The following is a 16,745-nucleotide window of genomic DNA, read 5'->3' as shown; positions in this document are numbered from 1 at the left end:
TTGTATAGGTAAAATAGTAAAATTGTATGTAGGAGTTCCCAGGATTTTTGTGTTAACAATGGGATACTGTAGGATTATCTTGTAACAACACTTAACTAATGAGATCTAATGAATCAAGGTAAATGCAGGTAATTCTTGTAGAAAATAAAGAAAAAGAATAATCTATATCACAATCTTTTACTTCATTTAATAATTTCATAAATTTAAGTGTATGTAAATAATATCCATATGCACAATATGAATTGATAATGGCATAAATGCACCAGTAATTCTAATTATTTTCATTAATTTATACAAGTAAATAATCAATGTTAAATCATTCATTTAATCAAAGCACTAAATTTTGAGTTACACTAAACAAAGCACCAACAGTATACTAAATTGACATTATTTATAGCACTCACATAGAAATACATTGAAAATTGATTGAACATATATGAGAATACAAAGACTTTTAGCTTTAATCAATGTGCAGGAGATGAGAAGCAGCATCTCCATACTCGACTGGAGTAAGTTCATCATTCTTTAACATTATTTTCTATTATAATCTATGATAATTAATTACTTTTGATATTATATTCATTTTGAAAAATCATAATTTGTAAAGGTAATGAAATTAATAAATTCTTTGTGCCTGTCATAAGTCAGGAGCCGAAAATTCAGTGGTTGTCGTTTGTTTATGTATTACATATTTGTTTTCGTTCATTTTTTTATATATAAATAAGGTCGTTAGTTTTCTTGTTTGAATCGTTTTACATTGTCATATCGTGGCCTTTTATAGCTAACTATGCGGTATGGGCTTTGTTCATTGTTGAACGTGATACGGTGACCTATAGTTGTAAAGTCTGTGTCATTTTGGTCACTTGTGGACAGTTGTATCATTGGCAATCATACCACATCTCCTTTTTTTATATTTGAGGCTGAAGTTGAAAGTGTGGGTAGCTATTAATTTTCTTTTTAAATACATTTTTTTTCAGGACTTTGCAGACTTTTAAATGCTTTTACTATTTTTCTTTCATTTTATTTTATTCTCCCAATGCTTTTACTTCCTTTTCTTTCAATTAATTTTTTTTTTTAGAAATTCCATGTTATTAAAATACTTAAAATTATTACTTTTTTGCATGTTTACAAACAAAAAAGTGTATTTTTTTACATATAAATAATGATTTTTATCTTATTTCCACAGGTAAATGTACCTTTGACCAAATTAGACACTAATGACTAAAACAACATATTTTGCAATAACAACATGTATTGTTCTTCCACTAATCCCTCATGTAGGAATAGCCAGAATAGTAAAATACAAAATGTTGGAATAGCCAGAAGACACCGTTGATGGGGTGTACCCGTTTTTTGTTTGGAACCCTTTATTTTTTGCGACTTTCCATAAACATCAGGTATGGATCTAGCATGTAATAATTTTTTACATTTATCAGATACTTAGAAAAAAATATGAAGTTCAATACATATTTATGTATTTTAATCTTTAATGCAACTGTGCTATATGAGTATAAACTTTGGTTCTCATATTCACTAACGATATATATAAAGCCTTGTTTATGACGTTGATTATTACATTACGTAGAATTTTGCAGTTTACATATACAATTTCTTTTGGTGTGTTATAGAATTGATTATTTTGTGCCCCTACTATTGTGATTTTTTAGAAATTTTGGGGAAAATCCATTAGCATTTATTGTGTTCCAACCTTAATACATCATATTAGGAATTATATATCTGCACTAAATATGAAATATTTTATTTTGTCGTTCTAACTTAATCTTATGTACTAATGGTTTTCTTTCCACTAATCATTTTTTTTTAACTTGAACAGTTAGGAAAAGGACGTTATTCCCGACACATTCTCGCATTATACCTACTTCATTCTGTGTATATTCCCGTAGGAATTGTTTGTACAGGTGTACATTTATTCTGTACATAATATGTATGGTATGTCCATATACAATTTTTTAGTAAGTATCTGTTATACAAACATTGAATCCACCCAGTTGAAGTGGACTTTTTTTATATAGTTGTCTCCTTGTCAGTCATACCTGCTGTACCAAATCTTTTACAAGTTACAGCCCAGAAGCCAGTATTTCGGTACTGGCATGAAAATACGGATTTTTTTGTGTTATTAAAATTTGCTGTTACAAAATATTAAAAATTATTGTAAATAAAAGAATGTATCTCCCTCATGCAAAGCTCTGATTCCTTTCACGGATTTGGCTATACTTTTTGGACCTTTTGGATTACAGCTCTTCATATTTTATATAAGCTTTAGATTTCAAACATTTTGGCCACGAGCATCACTGAAGAGACATGTATTGTCGAAATGCGCATCTGGTGCAAGAAAAATTGATACCGTTCATTTTATAACATATTACTGACGAAAAAATTACAATTGTTTAGTCTACACAGTGTAATTATCTGAATGTATTACTTCATGGGTTAAAATAATGTTAAACAATGACATGATAAACCTTAAACACTTGTTATAGCTTACCGTGTACAGTTAAAACACCCAACTTTTGTGGCCACTCTTTGTAATTCTGATTTGGTAGATATATCTGACATGTATAGTTCCCTGCATCAGTCTCCGTTAATCTCGAACAATCAGTTGGTACATTAAACGATTGGTGTTTCCGTATTTGACTACATCATATTTCCTTTGTCCTTCAACAACTTCGTTAATACGAATGGTCTCATCTGAGGAGATGTGTAAAGGGTCACCAGTTGGTGTGATCTTTTTAATCCATTGCAACTGTTAAAATATAAAATGTTATATAGTTTAAGTGCACGGTAAAGTCATTATGAAAATTATTCAAAAGTTTAAAAATCATTGATAAATCTTCAAACCACATTTCTTTGGCACTGACTGCATGTACCATGTTTATAAAATTGATTGTTTTTCTATATATGTTATATTTCAGTGACATTTTAAACCGCAAAATTAACAGTTAATGGTTGGTGTCTTCAATATTGAGATAAACCCATCCTGAATTGTAAAGACATTAAAAATACATGTGTTCCAATACCAAACATACTATAAATTAGTTCCTTCCTAGATTTTTTCCTATTCCTTCCTATATTAATTTTTGTCATTTTAAACGAACAGTATTAAAGGACAAATTTTTCTATTGTTACCATGTGAAATCTTCTTTTTATCTAGTTATTTGTTTCCGAACTGACCCCCAATTATATTTAGTATCTTTTTAAACGGGAAATCCCATTCTTCTTTTGGGATAAGCTTTGCCTTCTTGCAAAACAATATATATACCCGTGCTGGATACTGTAAGACAATAACAATCTAAATCAAGGAGTAAACAAAGACTGATAAAACCAAAACAGATTTACATCGACAGTTACAAATAATGAATAAGAAACAACATGAACTCCACTAAAAACCGGGACTGAATAAAGTGCTCCGGAAGGGTAAGCATTTCCTGCCCTGTATACTGCACGCGTCGTGGTATTGCTTTGTTCAGTTCGGTAATGATGGAAGGTTATTATGACTGAGGAAGAATATCAGATACGATTTCTGACACACTTTTGTCATAATGGCCAATCAGCTCATGATGGCAACCATATAATTTCTTTAGTGATTACCTTAATTTGATTGATTCATAGCCCTGTCTTTGCAACTTTTGAGAAAGCAGCATTCCTCGTTCAATAAAATCAACATACTTTGAGCTAGCTCTAGAGTAACGTATTAATTGTGACACATATACTCCATATGCTGGTGCCGGTGGATGAAATGGAACGTTGTCTATAGGAAAATTAAAATCATCGCGTTTGTCATTAAATTTGGTATTCAACCTACCATCAGTAGTCATTTCGGGAAAAGGGTCTAAATATGAAGCACATTTATCTGTGTCGGTAGTTTCTTTAATTTCAAGTACACTAGGATATATTAAATGTACATAATCACTGAATCTATTATTATGAAGAGACATTACATTATCATGTAAATTTATGACAGAACTTTAGGAGATTATATATAGATTTATGTAACATTATTCTTATAAAGTACTTTACGTGCTTTGATTTACGTTTGTTGAGTTACTTCCCTTTGGTATCAGTCTGATATGATTTATGTAAACCCCATATTTATTTTATATATTATTCGTGTGGAATACAAATGAACACCTGCTTCTTTGTCATTCTTGTTATCGCCATATATATTCGGCCTCAGAGAATATTACATGGTGCCAGATAATTATTGGAAATGGATCTTAACGGAGTACCACAGCCTCAGATGAACTGGGATTCAACAAATCTAGTTGATACTTGGAAAAAATTCAAACAACACGTGGGACTTATCCTCGATGGACCGCTCGCCGAAAAAGACGAGAAGGTAAAAATTACTTATCTACTATTGTGGGTTGGTGAAAAAGGAAGAGATATTTATAACACATGGCAATTAAGCGAAGACGATGCAAAGAAACTTTCTGTCCATTTTGACAAGTTTCTTACATATGTTCAACCAAAGCAGAACTCTTTACTTGCAAGGTGTAAATTTAGACATGAAACACAAAGTAGTGACACCGTTGAGCAGTTTATTACTCGACTGAATCTCATTGCTAAAGACTGTAATTTTAAGGACACTGACGAGATGATCAGAGACAGTCTTATTTTCGGGACAAGTTCGCCTAAAGTGAAGGAGAAACTTTTAAACGAAGGTGACACATTGACATTGGAAAAAGTCATTCAGATCGCGCAGGCATTTGAGTATAGTCAAGTACAACTAAAGGAGATGAAAAATTTAGAACCGTCTACAGTCGTACACGAATTAAATCTTCCGAGTCACTCGCAGTATAACAGTGCCTCATCTAAAAAAAACTACAAGACGTCTGACCGAACTAGGACGGGTCCAGTCAACCAAGATCGTGTTAAAGTCGAACCCAATCGTTATTCTTCACAGCAAGGATGTGGAAATTGTGGGAGAAGACACTCCAAACACGAAGAATGTCCTGCGAAGGGAAAGAAGTGCAACAGTTGCCAAAAGTGGAATCATTTTGCCCAAGTATGCAGATCCAAACAAAGGGTAGACGAAGTAGTGCTAGACACAGATAGTGACAGTGACCAAGAGTTTTTTTATTGAGTGTATAAATGAACATAATACCTTCATTAATGATAAGAATAAGGTAAAGCGAGATCAAGCTTTTGCTACAATTAATGTTTGTTCAAAACCAATTAAGTTTAAGCTTGACACTGGTTCTCAAGTAAATAGTTTGCCTAAACATATATTTGAAAGTCTCAAATTCAATGGCACTCTCAAAAAGTCCCCTCGTATCTTGACTGCTTATAATGGTAATGCCCTGCCCTCACTTGGCGTCTGTTGTCTCCCTTGTGAACATGGTTCTGTTGATAGTAAATGAGAATTCTACTGTCTAGATACTAATTCCCCACCAATATTAGGCATGCAGTCTTGCTTGGATTATTAATTGATAAAATTGGTATACAGCACTGAAACTACGTGTACTTCTGACTCTGACCCAATGAGTAAGTCGTCAGTGTTAAAAATTATTCAGATATTTTCAAAGGTGTCGGTCTTGTTTCAGGCAAAGCAACAATACACATTGATTCTGAGGTAGTCCCAGTTGTACATCCCCACGGCGCGTTCCTGTAGGGTTACGTGGTCGTTTAAAGTCCGAATTAAACCGCATGGAGAACGCAGACATCATTTGTAAAGTAAACGGTCCCACACCTTGGGTTAATTCCCTTGTCGTTGTCGAAAAACCTAATGGTAAGCTAAGGGTATTCCTAGACCCAAAAGATCTGAACTCTGCGATTCAGCGTCCGCACTATCCGATGCGAACATTAGAGGATATTCTGCCTCGATTATCGAACGCTCATTATTTTACTAAACTTGATGTCTGATCAGGTTATTGGACCATAAGTCTTGACGAGCGTTATGAACTCGATGTTGTACATTTGCCCGGAAAATGTCGCGCAAATTTCTATCGGACACTTACCCAGGTCTTTCTGATAGTTTTGAGGCACAAGTTCACATGATTTTTTCTAGTTTACCGATTAGTGATAGAAAGATAGAGGAAATCGAAAAGGCCACGTTGTCAGACCCCCAGTTTGATATTTTGAAATCTGTTATTCTTGAAGGTTGGCCACAATGTCGTAGTGAATGCCCAGCACAAATTGTAGAATTTTGGAACCATAGAGATAAACTTTCTGTGAATAGTGGTATTATTTTCAAGGGACACAAAATTGTTATTCCAACTAGTTTGAGGGCCCTCATGTTAGACAAAATTCATACAGGGCACATGGGAGTAGTGGAATGTATTCACAGAGCTCGTGATGTTCTCTTTTGGCCTAAAATGTCATTGCATATCTCGGACATGGTGTTAAAGTGTTCAGTTTGTTTGGAACGTAGAAATTCTAATGCTAAAGAACCATTAGAACCGCACAAAATTCCTCAATATCCTTGGCAAGTTGTAGCAACTGATCTTTTTTTATTGGAATAATGTTGATTACATTGTAATAGTTGATTATTATAGTCTCTATTTAGAGGTCAATAAACTTCATGATACTACAAGTACAACTGTTATTAATAAGTTGAAGGGTACATTTTCTAGACTTGGTATCCCTGAGACCGTTGTTTCTGACAATGGTCCTCAGTATTCGTCCCAAGAGTTTAGTGAAAAATGGGATTTTAAACATGTTACATCCAGTCCCCATTACCCTCAATCTAATGGGTTGGCAGAGAAAACGGTACAAACTGTAAAAAATATGTTTAATAAATGTAAAAAGGATGGTAAAGACCCATATGTAGCTCTCTTGGAGTATCGCACAACTCCTTTGGATATCAGATATTCCCCTTCACAGTTACTGATGTGCAGAAAACTCAGATCAGTTCTACCCAGTCAATCTAGAGGGACTTATACCAAAAACACCTATTTATAACGAAGTTCAGAATAAAATTGATTGTAAAAAGTCTTATGACAAGGGCTCAAAATCACTAAAATCTTTAAATTCCGGAGATTCTGTCAGAATAAGGGGAAATAATGGACTCTGGAAACCTGCCATTATCTCTAGCCAACATCCTGCTAGTAGGTCTTACATCGTAGAAAGTCAAGATGGTGGTATTTATAGATGCAATAGACGTCATATAATAGGAACCAGAGAGGACGTACCCCTTACTACTGTTGAAAATGACACAATTGTACCCCCTGTTCGTTACGAACCGCAGTGCAACTTAACTCCCCCTGAATTAGCCGAACCTACTTTGAACATAAATAACTCGCCCCAAATTACGAGCGATACAGAAACTACAGAAACCCAACAAAGTCATTCTGATGGTTTATACATTACAAGATCTGGACGTATAGTAAAGCCTAAATTATTGAGTCAATGTAACTTCCTGTATATACTTATATTTTTTCGAATTCATATATGGTGTATACATGCATTTTGAGTCTTTTTATGCTTGTGTTATGAACTTTATTATGCTAGGACAATTATTGAACACTGACTTTACATTGGAACATTAATTTGAATTTGTCTATTGTATTTGTATAGGTTGTACATTTTATTTTATTTTTTTATTTGTGCTGAGAAAGGAGATGTAACATTATTCTTATAAAGTACTTTACGTACTTTGATTTACGTTTGTTGAGTTAATTCCCTTTGGTATCAGTCTGATATGATTTATGTAAACCCCATATTTATTTTATATATTATTCGTGTGGAATACAAATGAACACCTGCTTCTTTGTCATTATTATTATCGCCATATATATTCGGCCTCAGAGAATATTACAATTTACCTGTGCTGGAGACTGTAAATTTATGACAGAACAATTCAGGTATGCTGTTTGACCAAGTTTTTTCACTTCTGGTAAAATATCATCTACTATTTCTGGTCTCGCAGCAAAAACTGAAAAATATTAAACAATGGTATGTTCTAATAAAGTACACAAATGATATTTATATGTATAATAAAAAAATGAAAAAATAAATAATGCAATATTTGAAGAGCGCAAATGACTGTAATATATTACGACTATTCGAAATAGCATAAAATATGTGGGGCACACTGAATAAACCGCATAACATTTAATGTTATTTCAAATAGACAGAGAAGTATCACAGTCATTCCGTATACTGTAATTCTTAATTCCATTTTAAGCGTGGGTAAATCATGAAAAACGTTGATGATGTCACGGTAATATGACAAAACTATGTCTATGAGCTGATAAACACAATACGCAGTTAATCAGCAGACGCGTTACTTCTTTAAATAACTAGTATAACATAATAACAACGTTTCACTTTAAAAAAAATATATATATACTCAAAGCACCAACTAATACGCACCAAACAAAAACATAAAAAAAAACAAGTGTACCCTCAAATAAATAAAACAGTCGAAGATTAATGCTTTCATTGATTTATTAAAAATCATTTAAATCTACTAGACATCAGTTCGAATTCATATGCCATAAGGACGGCGGTCAACTGTTCTTGAGTGCGAGCCCGGCATTGTCAAAACGCCTCTCCTTGAAGCTTGAAGTGAGGCATCTGTTGGGTTTGTATTGTCTAATTTGTTAGAATGTTGTTACATTGTATGAGCCTTGCCATGCTGTGATTTATACACAAATACAGGAGGTTCATTTTGACAACGGTAATAAATTGATGACCAGTGTAACAAGATAAAAACTGGCATTAGTTTGTCGATATTCTATTATCTTTTTGGATGATACGGACCTCTTGTGCTTTAAACTACCCATGTACTACACATTTGAAAAAACTGCATGATATGTTCTTAATGTAAAGGCATCAACGTTATCTACTTCAGAGAGAATAATATACATGCTACATGACGGTTCGGATAGGATGTCCTTCATTTTTTTATTCAGTTTTAAGGCTTTTGTTCTCTTCCTTAATACTATATACTTTACCCTTATCTTATATTCATGATATTTGAGCACCTCATTCTTCTCTAGTCTTGTTTTGTTATTCGTTTTGCTCCGTTCTGTAAACCCTCATCCACACCCTCTAACATAATAACATTATCCAACATTAAACACCAACTAAATCTCTTTTGAACTACAATATTTATATATTTCAGTTAATCATCATTTCTTTTGCCTCATTATCTTTAAATCAATGTGTATACTAGTTTAGTATGTAGTTTTAGATCAAACGTCTTTCCAAAAAATGTTACAATATCAGAATAAAATAATAACTGAGCTTCCTTTTTAGAACCAATTGTATCTAAAACCTCCATTATGCATGAGGTATTTGCAACAGGGCATTCGTCAAGCATAAATAAACCAATAAATCATAGATTTAAACCAGGATATACTTATATGAATAATTTCTAAATACCTATACCTAAAGGTGTAAAATGTGTGTAAAAGTAATAAAAAGGTAAAGTTTTTTTAACGGTTTGAATAATCTCCCCTTTTATTTCTCGAAATTATTTTTTACGCAATCTGAAAAGCATAGCTTTTGGTGTGAGACATGTCTGAAACGTTTTAATCCGGTAAGTTTGATATGTTTTATTTAAGTTCAACCTATCACAGGTCAGTAGTAATCCATATGGATGTTGAATAATTAGAGACTAATACGTGAATATATTCTTGTTTCAAGATATAACCCATATTGGTAGGAAAAAAGGGTAAAACAATACCGGAGGGATATTCAAACTCATAGATCGAAAATAAACTGACAACTTCATGGTTAAAAAAGAAAAAAATACGAACAGATAAATTATTGTACACAAAACATAACATAAAAAATGGGACTTTGTGTGAGATGCATTTACTATTTTGATCCTATTTTGACACTTTTTTTTTCATTTTTTATTCAAATATGTACATTTTTAGAAATGAAAACATCGAATACCGGTACCTTATCCCGGCCTCGTTAATGTTAGTAATAGATCGTGTAAATAAATATATGGGTTAGCATTTGTTAGTTCATTTTACAAAAAAATATATCGGCTGTAGTTACTATAATATAATACCACCTGTTTTATTTGCCTTTAAAATATAACACATTTATTATCGTTACGATGTTTTAGGATTTTGGAAAATGTAACTGACAAATACTAACCTGAGCAAATAATTGACGAAAGAACTACTGTAGTTAACATATTCATCATTTGTAATAAACTTTTCTGACACATTAAATTCAGTGAAACATCAATTCCAACGTATTTCCTATTTCGTGTCAGTGGTAAACACTCTGTGGTTAAAATGTAACATTTTGGTAACTTGATCCTAACACAGGTAAAAGGCCAGGATGACCGAGATCACTATTGCTGCGTAAAAAGCACAATAACCTTTTTTTGTATTGTTGAACCAGGAAGTACAACAGCACTAGGACTATAACTGCGTAAAAAGCACAGGCCTTTTAAGTCTGGTCTGAGGAAAACTATATATTTTTAACAACACAAATTGAGGCGCTGGATTAGGTTAAAGAGGCACTGGTTACGAGATATATAAAAATCTATTATATTATTTATTTTGTTCAACCATTAATGAAATGCAAATAATGAAATAATAATTGGCTTGCAGCCAGTATGGTTTAATTTTGACAAAATAAGTTAACAACATGATTATGAATTATTCACTTGCAAGGGGATAATTCGACCTCATGGAATTGATATTCATGTGAACTTCAATCTAACCCGTTGCTTCAGATGGACAACACATGAATTGTATGTGTAAAGTTATTTACAGAAAAAGAATGGAAACATTTAAAGTGAAACAACAATAAATCATTCTTATAACGTAAACACGATGATAAACATGTATTTTTTATCTACAATATGAAATTAAATAGACCTAGAAAAATCAAACAGCACCAGTTTGTTTAATCTGTTTTTATCTATATTTATGTTTACATCGCTTGTATGGTCATTGGGTGACTTTGAAGCTCAACTCGATGGTTATTTAGATGGCGTCTAGACTACAATACACACAAAACGAAGCTACGTATTTTCATGCCAGTGCCCTGTTTGTTGTTAATTTTTAACGTTTGATAGTTTGGATAAATGTTTTACATTGAGCGTCACTGATGAGTCTTATGTAGACGAAACGTGTGTCTGGCGTACTAAATTATAATCCTGGTACCTTTGATAACAATTTACACCACTGGGTGGATGCCTCTGCTGGTGGACGTTTCGTCCCCGAGGGTATCACCAGCCCAGTAGTTAGCACTTCGGTGTTGACATGAATATCAATTATGTGGTCATTTTTATAAATTTCCTGTTTACAAAACTTTGCATTTTTCGAAAAACTAAGGATTTTCTTATCCCAGGCATAGATTACCTTAGCCGTATTTGGCACAACTTTTGGGAATTTTGGATCCTCAATGCTCTTCAACTTTGTATTTGTTTGGTTTATTACTATTTTGATATGAGCGTCACTGATGAGTCTTATGTAGACGAAACGCGTGTCTGGCGTACTAAATTATAATCCTGGTACCTTTGATAACAATTTACATAGTCATAAATCAAATATGAGAATTTTTATATAAATCGGTGAACATGATTCTGACAGCTAGTGCCCCTTCAACAGAATAAAGAATAATGGATAAAAAAATGTAATAAATAGAGAAAAGTAAACCAAAACCATAAAGTCATAGAGAATAATGATGTGCTAAAATATGGAAAAAAAAAGAAAATAGCAAAAAAAAATAAAAAAATTAAGGACTCACCATCCGTTTCATCCTTAATAAGAGCGGATCATATCATAAAAGTAGATCATACCAAAGCAGAGACAGATAATTCAATGTAATTTGCATTACATGTCACTGTTCTAAGAATTCAAATATTTCACAAAAGAAACAGCCAGCGATATCGGAATTCGTCAAATATGATAAAATATATGTCACTTGTTTGACATTCGCATCAAATTTGAATCCGTATTTCTTGAATTTATGTTATAGCACTGTAACTTTTATAAAAAAAAACTAACTTACTGCCCTAGTCCATGATTCAAAGCATTACTTAAATAGAATACACATGGTTTTTTTAATGTCTCACATAAATTAATGGATCGTGACAGAATAACAACAAGCGAAAAAAAGATATTGTTTTATAGTTAATTGCTCAACGTCCAGTAGCAAATCATTGTTATGGAATTCAAGAACATATCAACATTCAATGCAATAAAAAAAAATGACAAAGCTGGCCTCCAAGAAGGAATGGGGGGATATTTTAAAATTCAATGGAACAATACGGGTTTGCCGGCTCTGGGCAGAAATTTAGCTTCTTCCAGACATATGTTGATCAATAAAACAGTTATTGCAATGGTTTTTTGTCGAATTGTTGTTTTTTTTAAAGAGAGGCAGATAACGAGGACCTCGATCCTCCCCTCCCCTCTTTTTGTTTTCTGAATAATATAAAAAAAAATGACAACAAATGCCTAAAACAATTTTGTCTAACCGTGATCTTTTTTATAATTCTTGATTTACACGTGGTCCATATGTTTATGATACGTCAATTGACCAAACTCGTGCATCGGATTTTTATAAGGAAGTGAGGGGTTAAAGAAGAAATGATATTGTAAATCTAGAATAGTAGGTAAGGAATTGCTTACACATTTCGCTTTTTGGTCGGATTGACACATCCCGATTTCCATCTCAATTCTATTGAGTCATTCCGTCAGTTTCAACAAATCCTGGTATGAGTAAACGTCCCCTATGCACCATAAATTATAAAAAAACATTATACTTACAGGGTTACAATGTTCACATTCCCATTTCGTGTATAATCCTGCTGGCCATGTAATTTCTGGAGACCTAAACATAGTCAACAACTACAAGTTGAGACAACTTTTGTCCAAAGGTCCGAAATACTCTGACGATATTAGAAGAAGAACTTCAAACTACTAATGGATTCTGTTGAGGGTTATGCAAAAGACTTGGCAAAAAGAGAAAAGGTTGAGGTTGACACTCTTTCGGGGAAGGTAAAATTAGTTAGATATTTGATAAAGATAAGAGTAAGTAAGCTTAAAGGGTCAATGAGCACCAAAGTTCTTTCCATCTTAAGATACTCTCATGTAATAGAGGAGTTGTCTTGCCTCCATGACAAATATGTTGTCGTTCCAGCTGACAAAGCCTCAAACAATATCGTTTATTTTTGTAAGAAACATTACATTGACTGCCTGATTAAGAAACTGGGGATAAATAACATATTTGGAAATCCTACATATTGAGTCACTTATAAGGTCTTATTGAGTCACTGATAAGGTCTTTGCGTCGGAACTAAACACATTTATTCTAAAAACAGTTCTTGGCATGACACGGGTTATGTTCTCCTCATATATGTTATGATGGTATGATACTAAATCCCTAACGTTTGATTTCGTCAACAATCTTAAAAAAGCTATATTACGTTACACTTCGTTAATAGAAAATATAGTTTTATGTTGTCCTTATATCACACACTAGCAAGTGCGGATTGATATCTACAGTATATAAACTATATTTAATAGTTAAATGGCTTATGTAAATTAGCACACTGACCATGTGTAACCGTTTTAAGCGAAGATTAAGGATAAAAAGACCAAACAACTTTTACATACTAAGCTCTATTTTATTATGTTTTTGTTACACAAAGAAATATTTATTAAAATGCTATGTATAACTATTACAATTATGTGCCACAAAGACCAAAGATTAAGTACAGTGTTTATATCTGTAGTCGTGATCGGTCATAAATATACTCTTGAATAGAATTTACCATTACATTCTAAAGATATTATGGGCAATCCACACCTTGAGAGCTCTGTGGTATTTGACAAAGTGACAAGAAGGAGAAGGGTTATGCGTAACCCATATAGGTAACTTACTGGTTACTTTGTTGAGAATGAAATTCATTTATATTTTCATCCAATAATAAGGACCTTTAAAATCAAACAGATAAAAACATATGAAAAAAGAAAATTTAGAACTTTTATAGATGACTTTTGACGAAACATTTGGACGTCAGTACTACAATATACAAGTACTACAGAATGTTACTTACTACGGGATATTCAAAGCTGTATCTGAGCATACCTTTCCTTGCTAGAAAACAGAACCTTGTTATAAACTTCCAGTCCTGTAAATAAAATATATGCCAATTTTCGAGGGGTACCAATCTGCTCTATCACCCTCTCAGCTATGTGTTATTTAATTTATTATACTGAATGTCCTATCATTTTAGTCTTTTACCGATTAATACTATTTCAATTTTAAATATTTATTATGACGTCATGTACATAACAACGTTACGGGTATTTGAAAAAAACAACAACAGTAACGCAACATGTTTTATTATTTTATTTTGAGAGTCAAATAAAAAAATCAGAGCCAAATTGTAGAACTTAAGCATTGTATTTAGTTACTTGATGTAAATTAAATGCATCGTCCTTTAAACTATCGAATTTGATTGGTCTAGACGAGAGGGTAACATTCAAAAAAATTGTCACCCGCTCAGCTATGTGATAGACTAAATTGACACCCTCGTATAAGCCAATCAAAAGCTGGCATTTTTACGTGAAGTATAATAAATATAATTATTTTGTTTATTTGCGACACTTTTGGCTGTTTCCTAAAAAAATGCCACATTTTATTTGAAGTTACTGTTTCATACACATTTGGAGCTGGCATGTCAGTTAACTGCTAGTAGTCTGTTGTTATTTATGTATTATTGTCATTTTGTTTATTTTCTTTAGTTACATCTTCTGACATCAGACTCGGACTTCTCTTGAACTGAATTTTAATGTGCGTATTGTTATGCGTTTATTTTTCTACATTGGTTAGAGGTATAGGGGGAGGGTTGAGATCTCACAAACATGTTTAACCCCGCCGCATTTTTGCGCCTGTTCCAAGTCAGGAGCCTCTGGCCTTTGTTAGTCTTGTATTATTTTTATATTAGTTTCTTGTGTACAATTTGGAAATTAGTATGGCGTTCATTATCACTGAACTAGTATATATTTGTTTAGGGGCCAGCTGAAGGACGCCTCCGTGTGCGGGAATTTCTCGCTACATTGAAGACCTGTTGGTGACCTTCTGCTGTTGTTTTTTTATTTGGTCGAGTTGTTGTCTCTTTGACACATTCCCCATTTACATCTCAATTTTACACTAAGTAGGCTTACGAAGCAGCAGATCCTAGAAAACCACAAGGGATCCAAAGGATGAAGACCAGGATCTTCCATCCTTATATTGGATTCTTAGCTTCACAATAATCCTTATATATAAAGGTATATTGGAAGCTCTTCCAAGTGTTCCACTAAACCCCTTTCTAAAGTTTTTTTCTGCCATACTATCTGCAGTCAAAGAAGGACTTCAGAAATATTCCAAAACGACATAGTCAAGGATTGGTGTTAATCAGATATAGATACTGATAAATGCAAAAGAGTTATTGGTGAATTTACAATCTCAATCATTAAAACATTATACCAACATTAAAACCTTTGATTTTTCAACTCTTTATACCACTATTCCACAAACTAAACTTAAAGCTCGACTGAAAGAAGTCGTAAGGTTATTTTTCTTCAACAAAAGGTAACTACACGTTAAAAATATCTAGTTTCGGGCTGGAATGCAGCTTACTTTGTGAAAAGTCATACAGTCATGGAAAAAAACACCGACGAGGATAACACTGCCATGTTGGACTTTTCAATTGACAACATATTTGTTGAATTTGGAGGTTTTGTCTTCAAACAGACTATTGGAGTCCCAATGGGTACCAATTTCGCTCATCTACTTGCAGATTTGTTTTTATATATTCCTATGAAGCAGAATTTAATCAAAGGCTTGTACAGAAAGGAGAAAAGAAACTAGCCCAGTCTTTTCATTTCACTTTTCGGTATATTGATGATTTACTGTCTCTTAATAATAATAATAGATTCAGTGATCACTTCCATGTGATATATCAAAGTGAACTTGAAATTAAAGATACTACCATCACAGATAAATTTGTTTCATATTTAGACCTTGTTCTCGAAATGACTACTGATGGTAGGTGGAATACCAAAATCTATGAAAAATGCGATGATTTTAATTTTCCTATAGTCAACTTTTCATTTCTGTGTAGCAAAATCTTATCGACACCAGCATATGTTGTATATGTGTCTCCGTTGATACGTACTCTAGGGCTAGCTCAAAGTACGTTAATTTTGTTTGTTGAACGAGGAATACTGCTTTCTCAAAAGTTGCTAAGACAGGGATATGAAGCAATCAAATTAAAGTCATCACTCAAGAAATTTTACGGTCGCCATAATGAGCTGATTGGCCATTATGACAAAAGGGTGTCAGAAATCATATCTGATATTCTTCTTCAGTCATAATAACCTTCCATCGTTACCGAACTGAACAAAGAAATAACACGACGGGTGCCGTATACGGTGCAGGAAATGCTTACCCTTCCGGAGTACCTGATTCCACCCCCGGTTTTTAGTGGAGTTTCTTAATTATTATTCATAACTGTTGATGTAAATGTCTTTTGGTTTTGTGAGTCTTTGTTTACTCCTTGGTTTTAATAGTTATTGTCATATATATTTTTTTTTAAGAGAAGATGTGGTGTGATTTCCAATGAGACAACTCGCCACTCGAGACCAAATGACACAGCAATTAAAATTATTGGCCAAACAAGAAAACTAACGGCCTACTTTATGCACAAAAATTATCGAAAACATTTGTTTAACACATCAAAAAAACCAACCACTGAATTATACAGGATCCTTACTTAAAAGTTCAAAATAAATGTTCATAAAAGTTTTTAAAAA

The 16,745-nt window shown here is 33.0% G+C and overlaps 1 pseudogene; it reads right to left on the bottom strand.

The window, feature by feature from the left end:
- The window catches only part of LOC143078511 (lachesin-like), a 34,782-nt pseudogene that overhangs the window by 14,322 nt on the left and 3,715 nt on the right, over positions 1–16,745 (bottom strand).

The sequence above is a fragment of the Mytilus galloprovincialis genome, chromosome 6, assembly GCF_965363235.1.
Source record: "Mytilus galloprovincialis chromosome 6, xbMytGall1.hap1.1, whole genome shotgun sequence".
Taxonomy (NCBI): Eukaryota; Metazoa; Mollusca; class Bivalvia; order Mytilida; family Mytilidae; genus Mytilus; species Mytilus galloprovincialis.
This window is presented reverse-complemented; position numbering and strand designations above follow the sequence as displayed.